We start from the raw sequence: 22,742 nt of genomic DNA on the forward strand, positions 1-22,742 counted from the left end.
CCTCTGACTCAGCACAATCCCACCACTGACAGGAATAAAAGAGGATCATTTCCTCCCCTCTGTCTGTTATACAGCTGCAGTACATTGAGCTTGTGTAAATGCTGTAGAGTTTGTGCTGTTTCACAATGCCACACCAACTACAAAAACACAAACAGCATTAACGGGTAGTTGTTGGTGTTTGTTTAGATAGATATATATTATTGTTGGATGTATATGATTTGGGGTACCAGATGAGCAGAGTTTGCTTTGATATTGGAAAGTCAACTGTATTTCAGATTATGGAAGGGTTGATTAGATTTTCTCACCTGCAAAGATTCTGGGGGTATTCAGAGTTTTTCTTATATTATTTTCTCTGTTTTTAATTAGTTTTCTCATCTAGTTTGGTGGGGGTAGAGGAACATAACACAAAGACTGACTGATTGCAGTCAGTCAAGGAGTGTACACTCCACAATTATATATGTGCAATCATTACACACTCTTCAAAAAGCACTGACAAGATATGCAGATATTTCTGCTTTAGCCTGTAAATGTAAGAAATGCCACACTCACCACCACTTTATGCACTATACCTAAACAGCAACATTGTATAGCTATAGAAATGAATTAATATATAATTAAACACATAAAAAGATTCTCTTTCAACAACAACACATTGTGTAAAAGTGCACAGAAAGCATAAACAGGAAAATTCCAATATCACATTTGATACACATTGTTAACCTTTCCGTTTAATATATTAAACTGGTTGCAGTTTGTGATCACAAGCAGTGAAATTAAAAATCATCCAATTATTTATTTACAGTTTTTATCAGAAAATTATGACCTGCAGCTAATTGATCATGCATCTAATTGTGCAAATGAGTAAATCACAAAGTTCTACTCGCCTTTTGCTCCAATTGATTAAAACAAACGTTAAGAATTAAATGAAAAATACTGTTTAAATTAGATCTGTTGATAGCAAACTAGATGTAACTGTTTAACACTGATGGAAGGCATATGAGCCTCATTTGTGCTGTCTCTTAACTGTCTATAATCTGCTGTGCCTGGCTTTCTTCTCTCTAAGGTCACATTTGATGTGGTGTTGAATGTCAGGGGCATAATGAGGCGATTGAATGCACGAAAAGAAGAACAAAAATACATATTCAATGACCCTTTTCATAGATGAAGCGTTTGAACCATTTTCTGTACTCAAACAGCCCACTTCTACACAGATTTGGTGCTATACTATCTTTCTTTTCATTCTTACATCATTAATCTCCTTTTATCGTGCAGTTGTTGACCATTATTCATTGGTTTATTCCCACAAACACCCTGTTATGTTTCTTTAGCTCTCTCATGGTGCATGTAGATGTGTAGTGATGTTTGTGATGTTTGTGTCATCAGCCCCGTCAGGCTCAATGCATAGTGAAATGTTACCTCATGCACTACAGGTTAAGAACAGGTCAGTGAATCAGAAACGTGCCCCACATGAATATATTAATTTGTCTGACTTTTCTGCTGCTGTTTATGGCTGATTGATAATAGGACAGACATGACTACAGTATCCTAGAGGCTTGAGCTGAAGCCAAAGTAAATTGCCCCTGATTATCCACATCTGATCTTTTCCTCAAAGCCTTTCTTTGTTGCTCAGTGAGTCCATCGAAGAGAATAGAAGCAGAATGAACTGAACAACCTGTGACTTAGAAGAAGAGCCCAACCTGCCCAAAAGAGCTTTTGTGTGCATGTTAATATAAGTAGCGCCGAGAGGTTTGGGTGAATGAAGGCATCTTGAAAGGCGTTCAGCTCTCTTTGCGAGTCCTTTTCTTGTACATGAGCAAGGAAATTAGGTAGGGATTAGAGAAGAGTTTGATTACTTATTCGGTAGAGGAAATGTCGAAATTACTCATAATGAACTAATATTACCAGCTGTGACCTGTGCAACACTGAAAACAAATTTTAAATATTTCTTTTAAAAATAAGTGCAACAATACTTCAGTACAAAGACTCGTTTTGATCCACTCTGTTTGCCCTGTCAAAGTTAACTGCATATGCTGGTAAGACAAGTCAACACTTTCTGTATCTGTTTTAAATTCTTTGATGCATTCTTCCAAAGTAATTTCTTCAATAATTAGTCTATATTTGAAATTGTGTTTCAAATTATTCACCCATAAACTCCTAATTCTAAATTGTTCGTACATGCACTGTCGGCTCCCACAACATTTTGTCACAGCACACAGAAAGAGAGCGTCTGAATTCAGAGGATAAGCGGGGATATGTAATGCTGCTGTTCATGGTACAAGCCCAGTGACATAAAATCATGCATATGAAGTCATTATATAAAGGTCATAGGGACTCACATCATATGATGGTGCAGCTGTGAAGCAGCTTCTGAGGTGGAAAAATGCTCACCACAAGCAACATTTCCAACACTCTTTGAATACTAAGGCCTAAAATGCAACACACATGAATGAACAAATCCATTATAAGGCACAACATTATCACAACATATGTAGTGATGAAACTAGACAAATAGTATTTGCCCTAATAGATGACACTGGGCATGTAGGATAAATGCTTCTGTTGAGGCTTGGTATGAATAAATCAAACACTGTACATGTCACATGTCATACAGTGCACAAAAAGGAATGAAAATGAGCAATGAAAATTTAATGAACAGCTTGGTGGCTCAAACATGTGCAACAATGTCTGAAGTAAGAAAGATGCAAACATGACAAGACTCCGAAACACTTGTGTAATACAGACACACACAATCACAGAATACAGATACAACAACAGGGTCACTACCCCTCCAATACTCCTTCCTTAAAACAGCCTACAAACAGGCACACATATACATGTAGTAACCACACACACACACACACACACACACACACACTTCAATAGGTTCATCCTTTCAGTGTGGAAAGCTGCAGTGTTGAGGTAGGATGCTTCATTTTGAGAGGCAGATAATGAGCTGTTCCCTCTGCAGAGGACAGAATCACAGAGCCAGCAGACACACACACACACACACACACACACACACACACACACACACACACACACACACACACACACACACAGACTTTACAACAACTCATAAGGAGCAAGCTAACTTTTTAACTCTCTGCTCTGCTCTGGCACCCACCTCTCTTCCTGAGCACACAGCCCTGAGGTGGCATGCAGAGGCACCCCAACACGCCTGTATATACAGCACCGTTAGCGCTGGCAGCAGTGGAGTCAGCTGTATATCTCTTTGCCACAGTGTGCCTCAGGATAAACTGCTAGTCTGCTAATGCTGGTTAGCAACCACTGTCCTGGCATCCTGCCCCATTCTATCACAGGCACTCAGCGACTGTGAAGCCCCCTACATCACACACACTCAAATGCACCCTCACACATTTTGCTGTCAAATCACAGGACCCCCCAGCTGTGACCTCACATCACACTGAAGGAGGCGAAAAACATCAGAGAGAGAGAGAGAGAGAGAGTGAGTACGGGGCTGGGCTTGCATATGTGTGTTTTACAGAGAGATGGAGAATGATAACAGGGTATAAACAGAAAGCATTAGAGCCACAGTGAGGAGAAAGTGAGCGACAGTGAACAAGGATAAGTAAGAAGATTGCAGTATGTACCAGGGACAGGATGCTACAATGAGGAGAATAAGAAGTAATACAAAAAAAATGTTGCTGGCAAGTTGCAGGGGTGAGAACAAACTGTGGCAGGGAGGGAAGAAGACAAGTTCATTTTGATAGCTGTGAGGGCAGTGTCCATTCCCTCAGCTGAAAATAAACATTACAACCACACAGGAGAAACAGCAGGCACCTGCCACAGTGAGGCCGCTGAGATACAGCAATAAAAACAGCTGCAAGGCTAACTGCCCTGCTGCAATCTTCACCTGCATCTCCTCTTCCTCCTCCACTCATTCGCTGCTCTTAAAGGACCACTCGTCCTCCCATATTCACTTCCACTTCTTTCTCATCCTTGCTTCCTGTATTTCCTGTATCTTTCATTCATCTGCTCTGGCTCTGTCTTCCATTCTTTCCTTCTCTCCCCTCCTCTTATTTTTCATCGTTACACTCTTCCACTCATCCATAATGGATAGTTTGGAGATATCCGCTTCCTGTAGAAGGCCCCATGCTCCTGGAACCAGTCAGACTGTATTGATTCCTGCACCAGAGGAGTCATCAAGGCAAAGATAAGAAGGTTTAGAGCCACACTGAGTTCTCTGCATCCACCCCTCACCCCTTGGGGAGTCTGTCCATCTTCTTCTGTCCTCTACTGTCTGTCCTGTCCAATGGAACATGCATACAAATCCAATTAGCAAATGGATTTATTGGTTTAGAATTGGGAATTGTCCAATCTGCATGCTTATCGGCCAGTATGTGACAATAAAGGAGAGTAAGAACAACACTGAGAAAAAGAGAGGATAAGGAGGCTCTAGAAACAGTTTGCATGCATTTGTGATGCTTGTCATGCATGTCATATTTATCCAGATTGCATTGGTCTGCATTACACAACAATAAACAAAATAAAAAATGCACAATTGTTTTCAGCTTGAAGAATTCAGTGAAATACTATGTAAATCCTGTCTCATCTTGGCTATGTGTATGTGCCACTGTCTGAAGCATGTCATGTCGCTGAGTGCTACATTAAGGTTCATTAGGCTGGATATCTGCCCTCTGTTGTTGCTAGCTTGCCCCTGCTGTGACCCAGGCCTTCATTTACAGGTCAACAGTGGCATTCAAGTGACTGATATGTGTCACACGCACAATGCTGCTCTTTTTAGGACTGGACAAACAGTCACTTATGCCCTGCAGCATTGACATACAACAATGTCCAGTACAACAGGGATAAACCTGTCATCTGTCATGAAGTCTGTTGTTCACTTGAAGCAGCACCTTCTATGGAGATATAGAGGCCTTTAGACGAAGGGGCACTGAGTTGTTCTCAGTGCTTCGAGAGGCACTGCATCTTGAGGAACATGGGAGGGCGTCATTAAATAGGGCAATTTTCATGCTCGCTGAACAAAACACATACAATGTAAAGTGTGTGTGCGTGGGGGGGGGGGGCTAAATGCACAGAGACAAGAGGAAATATGTCAAGAAAACAACTTTGCAAGTCTCTATAATGAATCTGGAATGTTGTGTAAAAGTAATGGTAGGTTGATGTTAATGGAAAGAAAAAACATAATAATCTCTTCAACTGTATATTGATAAAAGAACTAGATGAGAATTAGTGTAAACTTGTTTTGTACGTGAATGGACTCCAACTTTATACTTATGTCTTTTGTTTAGTTTTTATTGACAGCCGCTCAGCAGCAAAAAGCACATATTGTCCATTTACAATGTTAAGTCAAATCAGTTTGCCAAACCACAGCAAAGGTTATCTTGTGACAAATAGTGAGGGCCCAAACAAGCATTTGGCAAGTAAAAACACAGACAAATCCAAGAGGAGACTTGTGTAGACTGCAACAAAATACCTGCAGATTAATTTCCTGTTGATCAACTACTCAACAGACTGATCAGCCTTAAATTGGAATGTGATGTGCAAACATGCAGAATGATACACTATTCTATGTTTTCAACAAAATGTTGTGCAGCCTTTAAGACATAGAAAACATTATGATAACCATAAGGCCGAGCTGAATCTTCCACCACAACACTGATTTATTGCCCAACTCTATTTATTAGATGACTTCCATGTGACATTTTTGTGTAAGGAGGTAAACCAGGCATGTGTGAAGCAGATGACTGGAGCAATGCTAGTGACAGTAACGGTGACATTTTTGCAACATTATACAGTGTTTTCACATCTATGTTCACGGCTTTATGCAGTATTCATGAGAAAGGGAGCTACTCCTGACGTTTATACCGGCCACACACAAAGACATAGATCCCGAGGAGCTAGCCAACAGGGGCGAAATCACCTTCTGGCAATCTCACCCCTAAGATATGAGCTTTTTCTTTTCTGGAGTGGAAAAATAGGTCTGACACTTAATTAGCAAACAAGGTCAGAGCACAGAAGCCAGGTCCTATGTTTGTGTCTGACACTGTCCTGGAGATCTGACACTTTCTCCCTCCCCTCCTCTCTCTGCAAAGCACTCAAAAGCAAACAAACATGATCTCTTTGCCTCCAACAAAAAATAAAGTGACAATGAAAGTGGAACTGAACACTGAACATCAGGCCATCTAGTATTATTGTTACTAATTATTACTGTAGTGTCCATCACCAGCTAACTGCCCACTCCCTCATTTTCCTTCTCGCCAGCAACATCTCACCTCTGGGCTTTTCTGTCTTCATTACCCACGTCTGTTCAGAAGACTGTTTGAACAAACTGAAGGTGAGAGGCTTTCAGCGCAGGAGTCTTGAAATGAGGACTATTAGTAGACACAGAGCTATTGTGTATGTGTGCGTGTGTGTGTGTGTGTGTGTAATGGCTGCAATCTTTACCTTCCTCTGAAGAGATCTGACACACTGTCAAACCAAACAATCGCGTCCTCCACACACTGCTTAATTTCTGTGTTTTCTCCCGGCTTTGTCAGAGAAACCCTGCACCTCCAGAGTGAATGTGTAGGTGGGTGGGCGGTGGGCATGAATAAGTAGTATGTGTGCACTGCACTGTGCAAGTCAGCTGAAGTGCGCAGCTTTTCCTTCGCTCAACACTTGAGGGGACCTTTTCACCACCAGCAATACTGATTGTAAAATGGCAGAAAAAAATGTACCGTCTGAGCACATGAGAATATAATGACCATTAAGGCACAATGTCAGTCAGTCAGAGTCACAGGCCAAACAAGCCGCTTTTCACTGCAAGAGATACAGCAACATCTTTGTGGATGTGGGTCAGACACCAGCCAATCACTGACATTTATTAATCAATTCACTCGTGTCAGGATACACAAAGCAATGCCTGAGAAATGGAATCTCTATGAGGAGACAAATCAATGTTTGTAAGAACAACTCAGATAAATCTGAGTCAGGGAGGATGGATCAATCACAGAGCATTCATTTAAATTCACATAATGCTGTACTGACATCTTGGTATCACTGCTGTAATCAATTAACACCATGATTAGGACGATTAGAGAAAAAGCTTAAAAATGTTCATTGCCCACGGTTTCTCACCGAAACAAGTCAGTCTGGTGTTATTCTGTTTTTGTTTTTTTCGTATTATCTGCAAAACCCATAAAAACACCCAAAACAACAATAGTGTGAGGATCTCAATACTTTCTGATGACCCTCAGGACTGAGCCTATTCAAAAGACAAAAATCTTTTGAAACTGGTCACAAATCCTAAGTATTTGCCTGAAACAGCTCAGCACTGTAGTTGTCTTACATAAACAGGGCTAAAAATATATTTTTCAGCAATAGATTTGGTGCACTAATGAGTATTTACAGTACCAAGACTGTGTATGTGGCATAGACTCTAAATAAAAGGAACAGAGGAATATGCCATATCAGGCTATTTGTTCAATTTATTGTTGGTTTTTGTATATTCATGGGATTTGTTGATAATAAGAAAAATGCAGAACATCATCAGAATGCCCCTTTGTGTTGCAGGTTTAGCACATTCTCACTGTGCTTTTTTGCTTCCCCTTTTCCACTTTACTGAACCAGAAAACACCCTGGACATTATTTTACCATCATCCTTTCACTCACATCACCAATATGAGAAGCTCTTTGTTTGCTCTGGAGTCTGCACAGACCCAGATGCCGTAAAGAAATATCCTTTCGTGCCATGAGGCAATCAAGCAAGAGTTTTTATTGGTCTTGTTTGTTCGCATGCAGTAATTACACTTAGGTCTCAAATTGCTAAACAGCAGAGCCACATATTTTGAGTGCTCAGATTCTAAACTAGTACATATACATTTTTATGTGCTCATTTTCCCTCCGAATCAACAGTGCACTGCTTTGTGTTTGTACAAGAACAATATGACTGCAACCACATCGGTTTCTATTTTTCTCACAAGAATCTGTCCCTGTGGGAAAACCTGTGGCCACAGCTTCAGACACTCTTACAGTATGTCAAAGCTCACAGCTACAGTGAAACACAAAACAGAAAAAGAAGGAAAAGAGCATCAGACTGCTGCATGCACTTGATGTGTTGAAGCTTTGGGAATGATAATTTAATTTGGTGATTTCACTGTGGCTTTTAACTCCCAAGTCCGCTGAAGCTTTGATGCAACAGCGGCCCGATTGCCGAGGGCAGCTTTAAACAATTTGCCGCTTTCAGAACTTGACAGCCTCTGCAGCTATTTGTTTTCCTCTAATATTTCCTGTTTCGTATAAATTTCTCTCCAAGGCAGTTGTAGATGGATGATAGAAAATTCCAAGAAATGAGCAAGAGAGAAACAAGTCCCCTGCCACTTAGTTTCCAAACAGAGTTGGTGCCTGTCTGGAATATATCTCGACCACAAGAAGACCCTTTTACAAATCTGTGATGCATCAGACACACTGAGGTATTTACTTTGGTAACATGTGATTTGCAATTCAATAAACAAGCACAACATCAATAAATCCCAAATGGAATATCATAATTCCAAGTCGGGCAGGGGAATGTAAACACCCCATAATCTTACTGATAAATAAGTAATTAAGTAGCAGAGTGAGAAAACACACTTAACCCAAATTAAGACTTTTCATATGATATTGCATTTTTAAGATTGAAAGATTAAGCAAGATTAGAGATTTTTTGATGTAAGACTTCTGCTGAGGCACTTTAGGGCTGAGCAATTCAAACAAGAGGCTCAGACACCTCCTCCAGAGTTTAAAGTACACAAAACAAAGCCTGCTCTGTGAATCCATTGACTGCCATACTGTATTGGTCTGTGCCAGTGCTTTTAAGCAGTGCCATGCAGATTCATGCTGACCCAACAGGGATTCTTCTTCCACTACTTGGGCCCCTACTAGCTCCACTCAATGAGTGCATTTATGTGTAAAATAATATTCCCTTGTTATTTGGCTCTCAAGTTCCTCAAGAAGCTGCATATACCATTCAGAACAGTCAGCATGAGGCTCATTCAAATTACCAGTAACCTGAGTATGACAACTGGTACAATCCAATATTTGTTGATATATTACAACACATTATCCAATGTATTGTTTCTCTGTTGGTTGTTTCCTTTGTATTAACAAAAAGATTCCAAAAAGACAACTTGTGCGTGCAAGGATATTTGCAAAGATAACCATCTACCATCATATGCATTCACATGTGTGGAACACAGTGTCCATGTCAACAAACCCAGTAACCTGTGTTTACTGGTGAGCACATGGCCACAGTCAGACAGCCTGTTGGAAAGCAGTGTGCGCTGACTGACAATGAGCACAGCCCGGGCAAAGACCTGAGTCATCTGGTGCCTCTTGGCCAAGTCACGCTATGTGATCATGGCTCACGACACAGAACAGGTGCCCACTGAAACAACAGAGAAGAATAGAGAGAGATGTATTGAAAAAAAAGAGTGCTTTGGTTATGATGCCATGCCATGATCAACTGACTGTCAAGATAATTCCGCAACGATGATCAGTTTAACGTGCTGTCTCTTCAAAAACCTGTAATCCTCCAACACGAAACTGGTACATCATGACTTTACTTGGCTGCGTCAGCATAAGGAGGCACAGATCAGTGGAGGCTTTCTGGCATTCAGAGCACTTTACATAAGGAAATCATTTCTTCACTGTTATGAAGCTGTTTGTGCACAGTCCAATTGAGAGACACAGCTCAGATAACAACCCACGCAGTTACATGGTTTACAGCATTCCCAATCATGCTTGTGTTCCCTCCAGCAGCGAGAAAGCTAAACTAGGTTAAGGGATTTTTCATATATTATGCTTTAAACAGCTTCTTTTGCTTGACTGCCCTAAGAGGAGTAAGAGGGCCCTCTTACCTACATTGTGCTGGGTTTTATTGATGAAAGTACTTGAGTAAAACCACAGCACCAAACAGTTTTATGACTTTTCAAAAGATAATTCTTCACTTGCTACTTAATTTAGCAGCATTCACTCTGCTTTAAAGGGACAGGGACACATATTTCTCCTCTTACCTGTAGTGCTTTTTATCCATCTCAATTGTTTTGTTGCGAACAGTAGAGATGTCTGCCTCTCTGTCTGCTCTCATATATTCTCCTTAATAAAATGTAACTAGATGACACTTTGCTTGTGGTGCTCAAAAAACACATTTGAAAAATTCAGCAGCAATGTCTATTTCAGAAATCGTGACCCGGTTTTTTAAGGTTATCCACAGACATCATTTTGAAACAGTGCAGTAAAGAAGAAGATAGTTCCTACACTGGTTCATTTTTTTGAATGTTTAAAGACTGGAAGTAGGTCGAAACAGTTAGCCTGGTTCTATCCAAAGACAGTATGACATCTGCTTGGAAATCACACAGTAATGACAAGCCACCAGGAAATCAATCAGTTTTCAGTTTTTCTTTTATATTTTCTTTTCTGTATGAGATGACAATTTCTTGCTCTTTTTAATCCTAATGGAATAAGTGATTTAATAAATTGTTTAGATTGATGACTTATATTGTTACTTTCAGGCATTTGTTTTATTTTTGCAACCTTTCCATTTCACTGTACTGGTGTCAAATGATAATCCGGTTGGTCATGGGTCAATATGAATATGTACTCCAGCAGTCTTTCAATATGCAGTAGTTTCTAACCCCCCGCTTATAGAGGGGCAGTGTTTTGCTTTGTCTTTTTTTTGTCAGGGGAATTAAGTAAAGTAGGGCCCCTCCTCCTCCTCCTATCCATTGTGCATGTGTTTGTGTGTCTGTGACTGTGTGTAGACAGTGGATGTGTGCTTGGCTGATTGCGACGCTGTGCCCTTCACTCCGTCTGCCCTCCACACACTATGGCCCTGTGTGTGCAGCATGAGCGGAGCTGTGTGTTGCAGATAAGAGTCAGCGCACTGCAAAGGCGTGTGTTTGTGTGTAAGTGTGTGAAAAGAGCACAGTTAGAAAATAAATAAAAAAACAGAAAGTCAGATTCACCTCTGGATGCCCTTTTCTTCACTCACTGCCATTACACCTTCTTCATGAATAATCCAACCAGTGACACTGACGACTGTACTGACACATCAAACCACGAGGCCCACACATACACTATGGAGGCTGTCTGCCACTGCCAAGGCCTGCTGAACTTTCAACAAATACACCATTAACATGCATGCATTTCTTATTTTTCTCCATGGAATAACTTGAGAGCTATTTCCAGTCAACAGACAAGGAATTCATGTTGTGATTGCTGGCAACTCTCTCAGTCTAGACAGCCAGTAATGAGAATAAAAAGGGTCCTACCATCACTCACATCTTCATTATTTGTCTTTTTGCTGTTCATATAAATTCCTCTACACTAAGACTGAAATGTCCAACAGCGGAAGAAAACGATCGGCAATTAGGAAGCTGGCTTCACCCCCTCCCCCCCCTCTCTCTCAGCATCAAGCAGTAGTCTGACTCATGATAATTAAAACACAGAGCCAGTAAACACCAAGATTGAACATGTTATATTTCATGGGCTAATGTTAGCCACTTTTGCTTGGAGGCAATTTACCGCTGCTAAGTAAAATTGCGAGAATAATGTCAGCACCATGAATTAGCACATTGCAACAGACGCTCCTGCAGCTACAAACTAAGCCAAGGACGGAATCTGCAGCATAATTAGTGCACAAGTCTCATGCATAAATCAGCCAGATTCTCTAAGAAAGCCGGTTTTAGATCTGAATAATGATATGCCGACTAGAAAGAACAACTTTTGTTCAGGGACACTTTAGGGTACTTTGTCGACTCGGAAGCTATTAGTGCTGGATTATTGTGCTGTATTGCACCTACAGAAAACATGACGCACATGGTTACATCACCTTGTGAGTTTGTGAGCCAGATGTGACAGTGTCACGCCAGCTAAATAAGCACTGCCCTGACGTGGCAGTTGGCATGTTGAGGCCTTATACAAAGAGTACACTGCCTGGACTGAAGAGAGCTACATAAGCATTGTTTGACCTCTTTTATCCACTCTCATTAGCTATGCAACAAGTGGGTTGATTTGAGACTCTTTCAGGGAAAAGAGAGAGAACAGGTCAGTTAGTGTGAAACGGGAAACCAACCTGTTTGTCGTGCTCGCCTACACCGAATGCTAATGTTGCCCACATCAATGGGCTCTTCATGTAGGGATGCAGCATAGGGTCCAGGATCTCGGAGGCTGACCAGTGAAACACAAATACACCGGCAGCACGGCAAGGGAGCCAGGAGAGGACAGCGGCGGCCCACAGCCCAGAGCCTGCACCAGCCACAGCTTTTATTTCTGGTTACACTGATCTAAGGAATGAAGGGAGAGCTCCAAATGTTTTGTTCTTCTCTGTTTCTCATTATACCCCTGCAACCCCTCCACCCCCTTCCTTCTCTCCCTTCCCCTTTTCCCTCTCTGCCTTTTACATTGCCAAAGAGCTGAACTGAAAAACAACAGGCATTCTGAATAAGTGTTGAATCAATACAGACAGGCTGCAGAAAGGCTCCAGTCATAAGTAAGCTGCATTAATATACAATCAGTCGGTCTGTAGTGGAGCACCACACAGCCTTATGACTTTCAATCGATCCCCGCAGTGAAGATCTCTCTGTGATAGGCTGTGTCCTGGAAATTATAGCATACAAAGAATGATTAAAAATACAGCACAAATAGGATCATTTGTATTAAAAGAATATATAGGATTATCATGGCATATTTATGGATGTAACTGTATAGCAAAGAAATGGAAATAAAAAAAATTAGATACCAGGAGTATAAATAGACTATGGATGGAATCAGCAGAAGCACTACAGGTAAACAAACAGGGAGATTGAATAATGGGCATAGCAATAGCACTTGCTGCGGCCCCCAGTGCTATACTTCCCATCTCTGCCAAGTCTAATGGGATTTCTTGGGTTCAAATGCATTTCACTCACTCTGTGGAGCCAATAGGAAGCTAAACTATTGATCCACAAACAATTTAGCTGTCCAGTTGTCCAGAGAGAGGGAAAACAGGACACCCCTAAATGTAAAATGAGGCTTCCCAAGAGCCTCAGCATTCCCTTCACGTGCCAGGAGGCCTTCTCCGTTGAGCTCTCTGCATGATTAGCCTTCTATCCATACACTTCTAACATATGAAGTCCCTCTCACAGAAAGCTCAGGGTCAGCCAGCTAAAGGACTGATATGCTTCTCACCAAGGACATTTCCGATTAGCGTAAGAATCCCCTTTTACCCTCAGTCTTTCACTGAGGTGGGAAGTTCATGACTCCAGTTTAGTAAGTGAGTGCAGTAACACTGTTGAGCTGTTAACCATATACAATATGCATCACAACTGTGAGGAAATATACACGGCGTAAGCATGAAAAACATCATACAGTATACATGAAAGCTGGTTGTGTGAGCAGAAGGGTTATGCTTGGGAGCTTTGAATGTTGAGCTAGCATAGAAGGTGTGTTCTTGTCTTCTGCACATGCTCCCAGCACCATAGCAACAGGCCTTGTTCAGAGGCCCCAAGAGTGGCTTTGCCCCAAAGAGGAAGATGCTTTTATACCTAATTGGACAGTTCCCTGCACCATCAGGCTTGTTCTTTATCCCGGGCACTATAAGATAACACTGCAAGCTGAAACAACAGTAAGCTTTCACAATCCCATAATAAAGACAGATTAAATAGGATTAAATCCAAAACAATGCTGCCCATTCCTGAGAATATCAACGATAGGGGATACAGGTGATCTAATCTTTAAAATGATGCTAAATACCAGCTTTCATGTTAAGATTATGGAATAAATTACAGTATCAGAGGGGATACAGTTGTATAGGTTAGGTTTACACCAAAAACAAAGGTTATTATTTCTGTTCCAACATTTCATCATCAAAAACATCTCCGCTACTCCATAAAAAAGCTATCCCTTAATTTAATCACTTTCATTATGATCTGGGTCTAATAACATATTTTGTAACCCAATGAAAGAGACAGAAATATCTCGAAAGACCACAAAAGATCTCGAATTTACTTGTTGATAACTGTAGAAGTTTTCTACATTCTACATCTACTTCTGTCTGAAATCCCAGGTAATAAATCAGACACACCCCACTGATTTTCAAACTACATGAAATTGAAAGTCATCTCTTAAAGGACCAAACAGTGTACAGTCTTCTCTGCAGCTCTGTAAACAATGTATCTGCCTGCATCTACAATGGTGCAAAAACAGATGGCTCAAGGCTCCCATGTGAGAAGTCAGTCCACTGTGTGTAACATGATATTTCAGCTCAGTGAAATGTTAAACAAATTCACAAGAGCAATCTGACACTTTGAGGAGTAGTTTAATTAAGATCCACTCACATTAAGATGCTTAAAACTGACTACTTAATTAGGGAAAACTGCCCTCTGAACTTGTTAACCTTGCAATCCTGTCACTTTTACGTCTTATCATCATTAAATACAAACCTCTGTAGTACTGGTTACCAACAACCAAAAAGCAATTAGCTATTTGATGAGCAAATAAATCTTGAAATTAATGAGGAAATTGAATGCATCCCAGTAACGCCAGATAACGTTTGCCCCGCTAATAAGTAGACAAACAATCTTCTGTGCCGACACTGTAATGAAGAAAGTCAAATATTATCTGAAAAAATTAAAAAGGCTGATCATGCTGTTAACAGAAATTAGCAGGCGAAGGGCACACATGTGTAATCTCCTTCCAATTGAGTCCATAAATCCCAAAAGATTTACTTTGATTGTAAAATCTAAAAATATCTCAGAGGAAACGGAGCAGCGAATCAGAGAATAGAAGTGAAATCCTGTCAAATGTAACCCAGTTATGGAGTTTAATTGTTCTTGAATGTAGCTAAAAAATGTCTCAACGTCACCAACTTAAAATCAAGTTTTAAAATCATTAGACGAACTGTGTAAACCGATAAACTTAGTTACCAGTCAGTAACTCACTCACTTACCCAGTTCATCAGTGACCTCTTTAATAGATCAAACTTTTTGTCAGTATTATTTGAATTATGATTTGGGGGAGTTATACTCTTCTGTTTCCCCAACAGACCAACGACAAATGCTTATCACTGCAGCTTCATGCTAACACTTTGATGACATTGATCAGTGTCTTCCTGTTGCCCACAGGAGTGGCAGGGGGAGATGTTAACAATACCTGCATGTCCGGTCCACATTATCTTAGCGGAAATTAAGTAATCTGATTTTGAATGAGACATCACTTTGGCAGACAAACAGATATGGTTACTGAGGTACTTTATCAACAAACAAAATCACACTGATAACAAGAAGAGGAATAGATTAAATGTTCTGTGATAAAAGACACTTAAAGAAATATCTTTAGGGGAGACTGGTTTGTGATGTTTTTACAACCAAGCCATTTCTTCAATACCCTTTTATATCTTGCCACTAAATGAATAGCATGTTTCTCCACAAGCTTTAATGCTATAAATAGACGAACAACTAGGAGTTGATATCAAATACATCTATTTCTATCTTCAGCATTGAGATGTATTTGTGTAAATCAATGAAATTCCATTTATGCAGGCAAACAATAAAACAACTTCAATAAAGCTGAATAATTGTCCATTTGGGGTCTGGCATTAAAAGTAACCAACCTCGAGAAGCAAGTATTCGGGATGATTAGATTCAAGCAGGAAATAGTGGCCCCAGTAATAGAACATCAGGCCAGGCAATAAACCTTATTTAGACAAACACAGAGTGGATGATTTGAGAATCCTACACATAGAAAACAATGTAAGGTGCTCAAATAATACAGTTAGCTCCTAATGTTTATGTGTCCATTAAGGCTATAACAAAAGACTGCGTTCATTACCCACTTTTTCAGCTGCTTGTTATTTTCTGTTTTAGTCATTTGGTCAACATCAAAAAATACTGAAAAATACCCATCAGAGTTCACATCAGACAAAAACAGTAGCATTTTTTACACATGACAAGCTAGAACTGGCATACATTTGGCATTTTGTTTGAAAAAAAAAAATCAATTATTAAATTAGGCACATCAATTTGTCAACCAACTAATCCATTAACTGACTAATCACTTCACCTCTGATCTGCTCAGCTCTCTTTTGTCCCAGTCGGTGTTACAAAGCAAACAAGTTTAACAAGATGATAAAGACAAAACAGTTCTGAAATATCTGAAAGAGTTTACAGTTACAGTTTGGTCTAGCACTGCACAAATGGGATGAACAATCAACAAGTGGGATTTGAATGTGTGCTGTGCCTATGGGTTTTCCCACTTAGCTCAGTCTCTACACATAAAATCTATAGGGTCACATGCATGCAGGGAGCAGGGAGCAGTCCACGGCTGGAGAATCGATGGCAGGCCTGGTGCAGCTAGTATTCACAAAGCCAATGATGGCAGATGGGGACTGAGGCCCTTTCTCCTCCTCAGGCATGAACAGAGGAGAGGTCTGTCTCCAGGCAAACACAGAACACGTCACGTCTCTGCCTCACTGCCGTACCATTAGTGGATCTCACTATTGATCGCCGGTGCGTAAATTGCTGAGCAATCTAAAGGAAGCATCAAGACGAGAGCATCGCATGTTTGTCAGCAGGACAAAAAGAAGCACTTGTGCACACAGCGAAGACGGTTCCAGCAATAAAGGCTGGTGTTTGTGTGTTCGTGTGTGTGCGCGCGTGTGTGTGTTTGTGTGTGGGTGTGGGTGTTTCTGCACACAAATAGACTGTCTTCATAGGCTGCCTCTCGTCTTGCCGTATCATTCACTTTAACAATGAGACAAATTTACAGGACATATCCCCTCCAGCGTGACTGACATTGCATTCAGTCTGTCAGAACAAACGGTGCCTGATAAATGAGCCCCACTGCTGCCAAATGCCAATGCTGCCAATCAGTTTAGCATCTATTCAAAATCACACACTAAATCTACCGTCTCTTCAGCTAATTCTTTGACTCTTTACCCATGACTTTGTCACCCAGGGCTTTGAAGGACGTCTGCAAACAAATCTAGTCTCGTAAATGAGTTTCAAATTACTTTAATCTTGGATGGCAAATATCCAAGGTTCTGCTTTGAGCATCCAATTATCCTGCTTATATGAAGACACTAATGTTTTACAGGACAAGGGAAAATGGAAAACAAATCTTATTTGGTTTGCTAATGTGAAAAACTCAGATGAGTAAAGGTAATCTCTCTCGCCTTCATACTCATATTACATTAAGGTGACTTAAGTGAAGTGGAGAAGGGGAGGTTGAACACAGTCCTATTCCCTGCCTCAGGTGAAGTTAGCCTGTCTACCTCAATACATGACAGATGTGTGTGACTGACTCTTCAAACTAAAGGAGAAGTTAGTGTACGGTTGTGTTGACTCATTTGAATGTGACACTAATGGAGGCTGAGGCTGTAGCCTTGAAATGCATCACAGAACATCCATGTCTGGCAGCAGGGTAGTGTGTTATGTAAAAAGTTACTCTTCATGCAGGCTCTGCAAGCCACTGTGGTCCTACAGTCCGTGTGCTGGCAGGGAACAGCTTCTTACAAAATACAAAACTCCACATAATACATATTTCATTATAGAGCAGGGGGCGGCGAAAATGTAAGATGATGCCTTGCACGCAGTACGTTAGCCTACTTCTGAGCAGAGTAAATTCATTCACCTAGCATGAAGGAGAGGGTCTGTCCTCAGGGTGTACACAGGCCAGCACAGGATGCATTAGCAGCAGTCAGGCTTACGAGATTCATAAAGTGCTCCACTTGACAGGCAGCCATGGAATTCCTCTGACATTTTGTGCCACATTTATGGTTCTGATTCAGCCAGGACAAAAACACAGTGAAGAATCTCACACATACCACTGAATGGCAAATGAAACGGAACAATGACAATTTGGGTGGTCGAAAACATTTCAGTGTGTTCAGAACCTGAAAGTGGTCAGATACTTATGAGTGGATCTGAAAATATACACATTTATATGTTGGATAAGCAACACCAGATCCAATGTTTGATCTTAAAGGGGAAAAAAAACTATTCATAAACGTGCATCAATGTGTTCATCTGAGACCAACAATCCAAAATACCCGATGCTTATTCAGTCAGCTCTGCCTATCACAAAAGCTAAATAACTCTAGAACTGTGAATAACAAGCTAATGGGCCCATTAGATGTCATAATGCCCTTCCAGTTTTGCTTTATTGATCACTTCATGTCTGGTAATTCTGAGTTAATTAGACCACAATGGAAAGTTGTAGCAGCTTAAAGGATATGTCTGTTGCAAGGAGCTGTGCCATGCACACACGCCATTATTTCAAACCATTATATAAACTATACCTGTGCTTTATCTAAATATTAGCCCATTGTGCATTATTGTCAAGTAGGCAAACATCTTGTGTTTCACACAGACTGCAAGAAGAGCCACAGCATCTATTAACTATAATTACAGAGCCTGAAACCTACATCATCCTATTTCACAATGTCATCAATACGTCAACTAATATTAAAAATGTAACTGCTCTCTCTGTAGTGAGATGATGCTGCAAATGGACATCTGGTAGTCCCTTAAACCTTACTTTGTCAACGTGTAGCATGAACACTTTCTCTCCACTGAAGCATATTCCGGCGAGTCAGGACGCGCCCATGACACCTTCTCCAGCACCTGACATCCTGACACAATCACCCTGCAATGGGCCATTACTAAGCACTACGGCTCAATCTGCCAGTAAAGATGACAAGAGCTGAAATATATGCCTCAATCAATCGCAGCACTAAAACCAGGACACGCGTTTTAGTTCCACCCCAGATCAAAGTGTTTACAGTCGTCTGGTGCTCCTCGTCTTTTGGCTACGAGGCAGGCGGCAGTTTGAATCATCGGTATGTGCGGCGCTACTGTGCTATGGCCTAAGGTTCGGTGTAATTAACGCTGAATTTAATGGTCAGACTTATTACATTAAAGGCAAGTGTTCTATATTTTGCCGAAAAGACATATCCCATCTTCATTAAATCTGATCTGTGCATCGACTGTTTTTTGGAAGGGAAGTGCATGCCAGGATGTGCAGCAGATCATGTAACAGCATCACCCACACCACGCCACGACAAGTCAGATATCGCACACATCTCAGATCTCTCAGCATATGTCAGTACGACACAAAAATGCAGTTTCCTCGTACTCAAATCGTTAGCAATTCTGCATTGCGGAGGGATGCACAAGCTCCATCCCATCCGCGCGTCCCACTCAGTCTGTTGTAAACAACACTGATTTCCCAGCTGTCAAAATGCAGCACCCGGCTTCTCTGGAAATAATCTCAAACAATCCGTTTTTACTCTACCACGTGTCCTTACCTTCCGTAGCGGGCAAATGTGTCCGTCCGTGTGTCCTTCACGATGCTCAGTCCTGCTCAGCACCGCATCGCCGGGCGCTCAAGAGCGTGGAAAGAAACTGACAGAGCGGCGGTCCTGTCCGCGTTTATTGGATGAAGGGTTATGACTGTCAGCTTAGGGGGGCGCTAGACCTGCTTGTTCCGGAAGACCATGGAGCAGCGGCTCCCACAGTGACGCCAGGGTACCTCCTGAGCTTCCCAGCATAATGATGATGACCTTAGGGAGATTTTTAAAAGAGTTTAAACTCGTAAAACCTTAAATACGTCCACACTTTAAATAATCCAACTTTGCCTCAATGCGTGAGCTTTTACAGGCACTAACATCTAGTCCCCTATGGGCAGATATTACATATTTTACACCAAGTTATTATTTAATTATGATATGATTTGGGCAGGTTTATGAAATTAAGACATTCTGTTGTAATGGGAAGCACGCAACACGCAAATGTTTTGATCAGCACTGACATGGGGAATCAATATATAATGTTAAAGTAATTTAATGCAAAATGTCATTCACAATATCTAATCTAAATCATATTCACATTTACAATTACCTTAAGTGCCCCCACTTGCTGAAACCTGCAGTTGTTAGCGACCATTAGCTAAACTTTGAACTGTATCTAAGCTAACCTAGCTGCGTAGACTAAGCTATGAGTTAGCTAGTATCAGCAAGGCGGCTAGCTGGTGCTTTAGCTATGTTCATTGTTAGTTTAAGTGATAATGGTAGTAGTAGCTACTATGCTAACTGAAAGATTAATCAGTTTTTGACAACCTTTTGTGGCAAAACAAAAACAAAACAAGCTATACAGCTCTTATGTATTTTGACAAACAGCACATGGAAGCAGGTAACATTCACTTGACCTTTTTCTTCCTGGCTAGCTAATAGCAATATTTAAACTTCTTGTACCTTTTTAGTCTCCACCAACTCCTGAGCTCTAACTTCTTGTGCTGGGCAGCGAGTGTGCAATGAGTTTATCAGCCTTGTTGAAACGGTTGTGAAGTCGTTGCTGTTAAGAGCTACTGAAACTCAATCTGATAACAAATGTGCAGTAATGAAAGTAAAAGCTCCTGAGAGCTGCAAAGATGAGTTTTTGTTTTTCCCCAAATCAACCTCATGGCAGATAGGTAAATTGCCCACAATGAATAATTCTGTTCCTGACTATTAACCTGTCCACATACACATACATAAATAATTTGTAGTTAGACTTTAATCACATTATTAGTCCCCTAGAATGAATAAATGATGCACACGAATGAAAAGAACAGAACATCTGTTATCCCATAAAACTGTAATCACCTGGCCAATCTCCTGTCTACACACCTGCTTCACATCAGTCATCAGCTCCAGTATTTATACTTCTCACCAATCACCGCTCTACTATGCTGTCTGTTTCTAGACCTTCTGTTTTGTTAGTTAGTCTGCCTGCATTCTTAGAAACTGACTGTAGCCTGTTTTGCTGTTCAGCTTCTAGTGCACATTTATGTCAACATTGTCATCCCCAATTCTCACAAAAAAATTGATTTAAGAGTTGTCAAACATAGCGTTTGATTTAACATCAAAACCTGAAGCATATCTGAATATAATACTGTATGCTTCCTAAAAGGCTAATTAATTAATTTTTTGCTCAGTAACACAAGATAATGTGTGCACTTGGCAGCTGAAACTAAGAGCTACTGTGCTTTCAAATGAAGAATCCCTGACAAAAAAAAGGCTGACTGTGAGGTTTGGGAATTATACAGAATTATCAACAATAACATTTTTTACAAGAGTTTTGTTTCACTGACTTTTTCACTCTTCACTCGAGCACCACAAACCAAAATTTTTTCAGTTGTTTTGGAGCAGCCGTTAAAGTTACAGATCCAGAAATAATAGGCCTGCAGATAAATCTATTTGCATGGCTGAGCACCACTAGGAGTAGATGAGAAACGGGTATGACTACAGTCTGCATGTTAACCGTCAGCCTGTTTTTCATCAAGCAGATATCAAAAGGGCACCTCTATTAATTATAATGCCTTGGCCCTGTGTAGTCCAAACATGAGACCATCTCAGTCCCCTGGGATTAGATTTAAATCTTGGATGTAAACACCACCTAGCAAATAATAATCTGCCATGGCGGCGGCCCATAAATAATGCAGGAATCTTTGAGAAAGAGCAGGGTAGAATTAATTGAAGGACTTAGCCTCCTTGGATGAATTTGGGGGAATGTATCAAAGAAGTACTTTCTAATATGATCAGAAACTGACTTTATTTGAAGGTTATAGTTCTGTATCAAGTCACTGTTGCTTTGTTCCCTAAGACTCTTGTTGTTATTCATACTTTTCATCAAAAAAGCATCGTTTCCATTGAGAGAAAAAGTGATTCTCATTTCATCAGCCAAAGGGAAAAAATATGATATTACAAATAATACGTCTTGCCACAGAAAATAGCCAAGCCAAAGGGATACAGTGGAGCAGCATAATACAGATCCCAAAAGGATATTATTTTGTGTGTGGGTTATCCAAAATCTAGCTGTATTCAACTCTCAGACAAACACTTTTGTTCCTCTTATAACATGGCAGTGCAAATAAAGACAAATCCTGCAGCTGAATAACACTGTTACAAGGCTGGTCTCTGGGGTGGATAAGAGGAACAGCAAACACCCTGCTGTCTAAAGGAAAGAATAGGTGGCTGTCATCTATCTGCCTGGCAGAGGAGGAGGAGGAGGAGGAGGGATGTGGAGAGGTAGCAGAGGGAGGGGTGAGGGTAAACATGATTTAGCCCCAGTGATCTCCACATGGGCTCATGCAAAGGTAACCCCCCACCAGTCCAAATACATATGGGACATGTTGGGGGTGGGTTGTGCTGTATGGGGAAAAGGAATGAGGGTGCAGAGAGGGTTATAATCCCGGTGCTATCATGATAAACAGGAGGAGGGGGTTTGATAGAGAGCGTCAGATCGATATAACAAAGCACTCTCACTTTATGTAGCGTCCATCCAACAGGAGTGTAATGATATCTGCCACCATATCAGCTCATCACCTCCACTGCGGGAAAACAGTCTCCCTTGGGTTGATAGAAACACTGGTGAAAAAATGATACCTTTAAACTGGAAGACTTGATTTCCCTCCCACAGTTGGGGTTTTCAGTTTCAGGCAAACCAAACCTAACATTCAGGCTCCAAACAGCTTAGTCTTAATAGATGTGTGTGTCACTGAGTCTGTGTGCTGGCAAACTGCTCGTCAGCCATATGGAAATGTCACAGAGTAATCATAAACAATTATCCTCCGCAGCTCTCAGAGCATCATAAAAGGGCACATTAACATAAAGACACAAAGGCTCAAGCACTTACATCTAAAGACACAGATGCCCTGAAGCTCAGCAAACACTTAAAAAATATCAGAAACTAAATGAAGATGTTTTTCTAATACCTGACTTTGAT

The 22,742-nt window shown here is 40.8% G+C and overlaps 1 protein-coding gene across 3 annotated transcripts in view; it reads right to left on the bottom strand.

Moving 5' to 3' along the window:
- LOC124062105 (contactin-1a-like) overlaps nucleotides 1-20,681 on the bottom strand; it is a 60,236-nt gene extending 39,555 nt beyond the window's left edge. The window contains exons 1-3 of one of the 3 annotated variants that reach the window (XM_046394621.1): nucleotides 20,231-20,570; nucleotides 19,286-19,540; nucleotides 12,077-12,287 (exon numbers count right to left, since the gene is read on the bottom strand). The gene's annotated coding sequence lies outside the window, so the exon portion shown is untranslated. Of the gene's footprint in view, nucleotides 1-12,076; nucleotides 12,288-19,285; nucleotides 19,541-20,230; nucleotides 20,571-20,620 lie in introns of those variants that run through there. The other 2 variants (XM_046394620.1, XM_046394619.1) reach the window with 2 other exon arrangements.
- Nucleotides 20,682-22,742: the final 2,061 nt, after the last annotated feature.

Source organism: Scatophagus argus, chromosome 7 (genome assembly GCF_020382885.2).
Source record: "Scatophagus argus isolate fScaArg1 chromosome 7, fScaArg1.pri, whole genome shotgun sequence".
NCBI lineage: Eukaryota > Metazoa > Chordata > Actinopteri > Scatophagidae > Scatophagus > Scatophagus argus.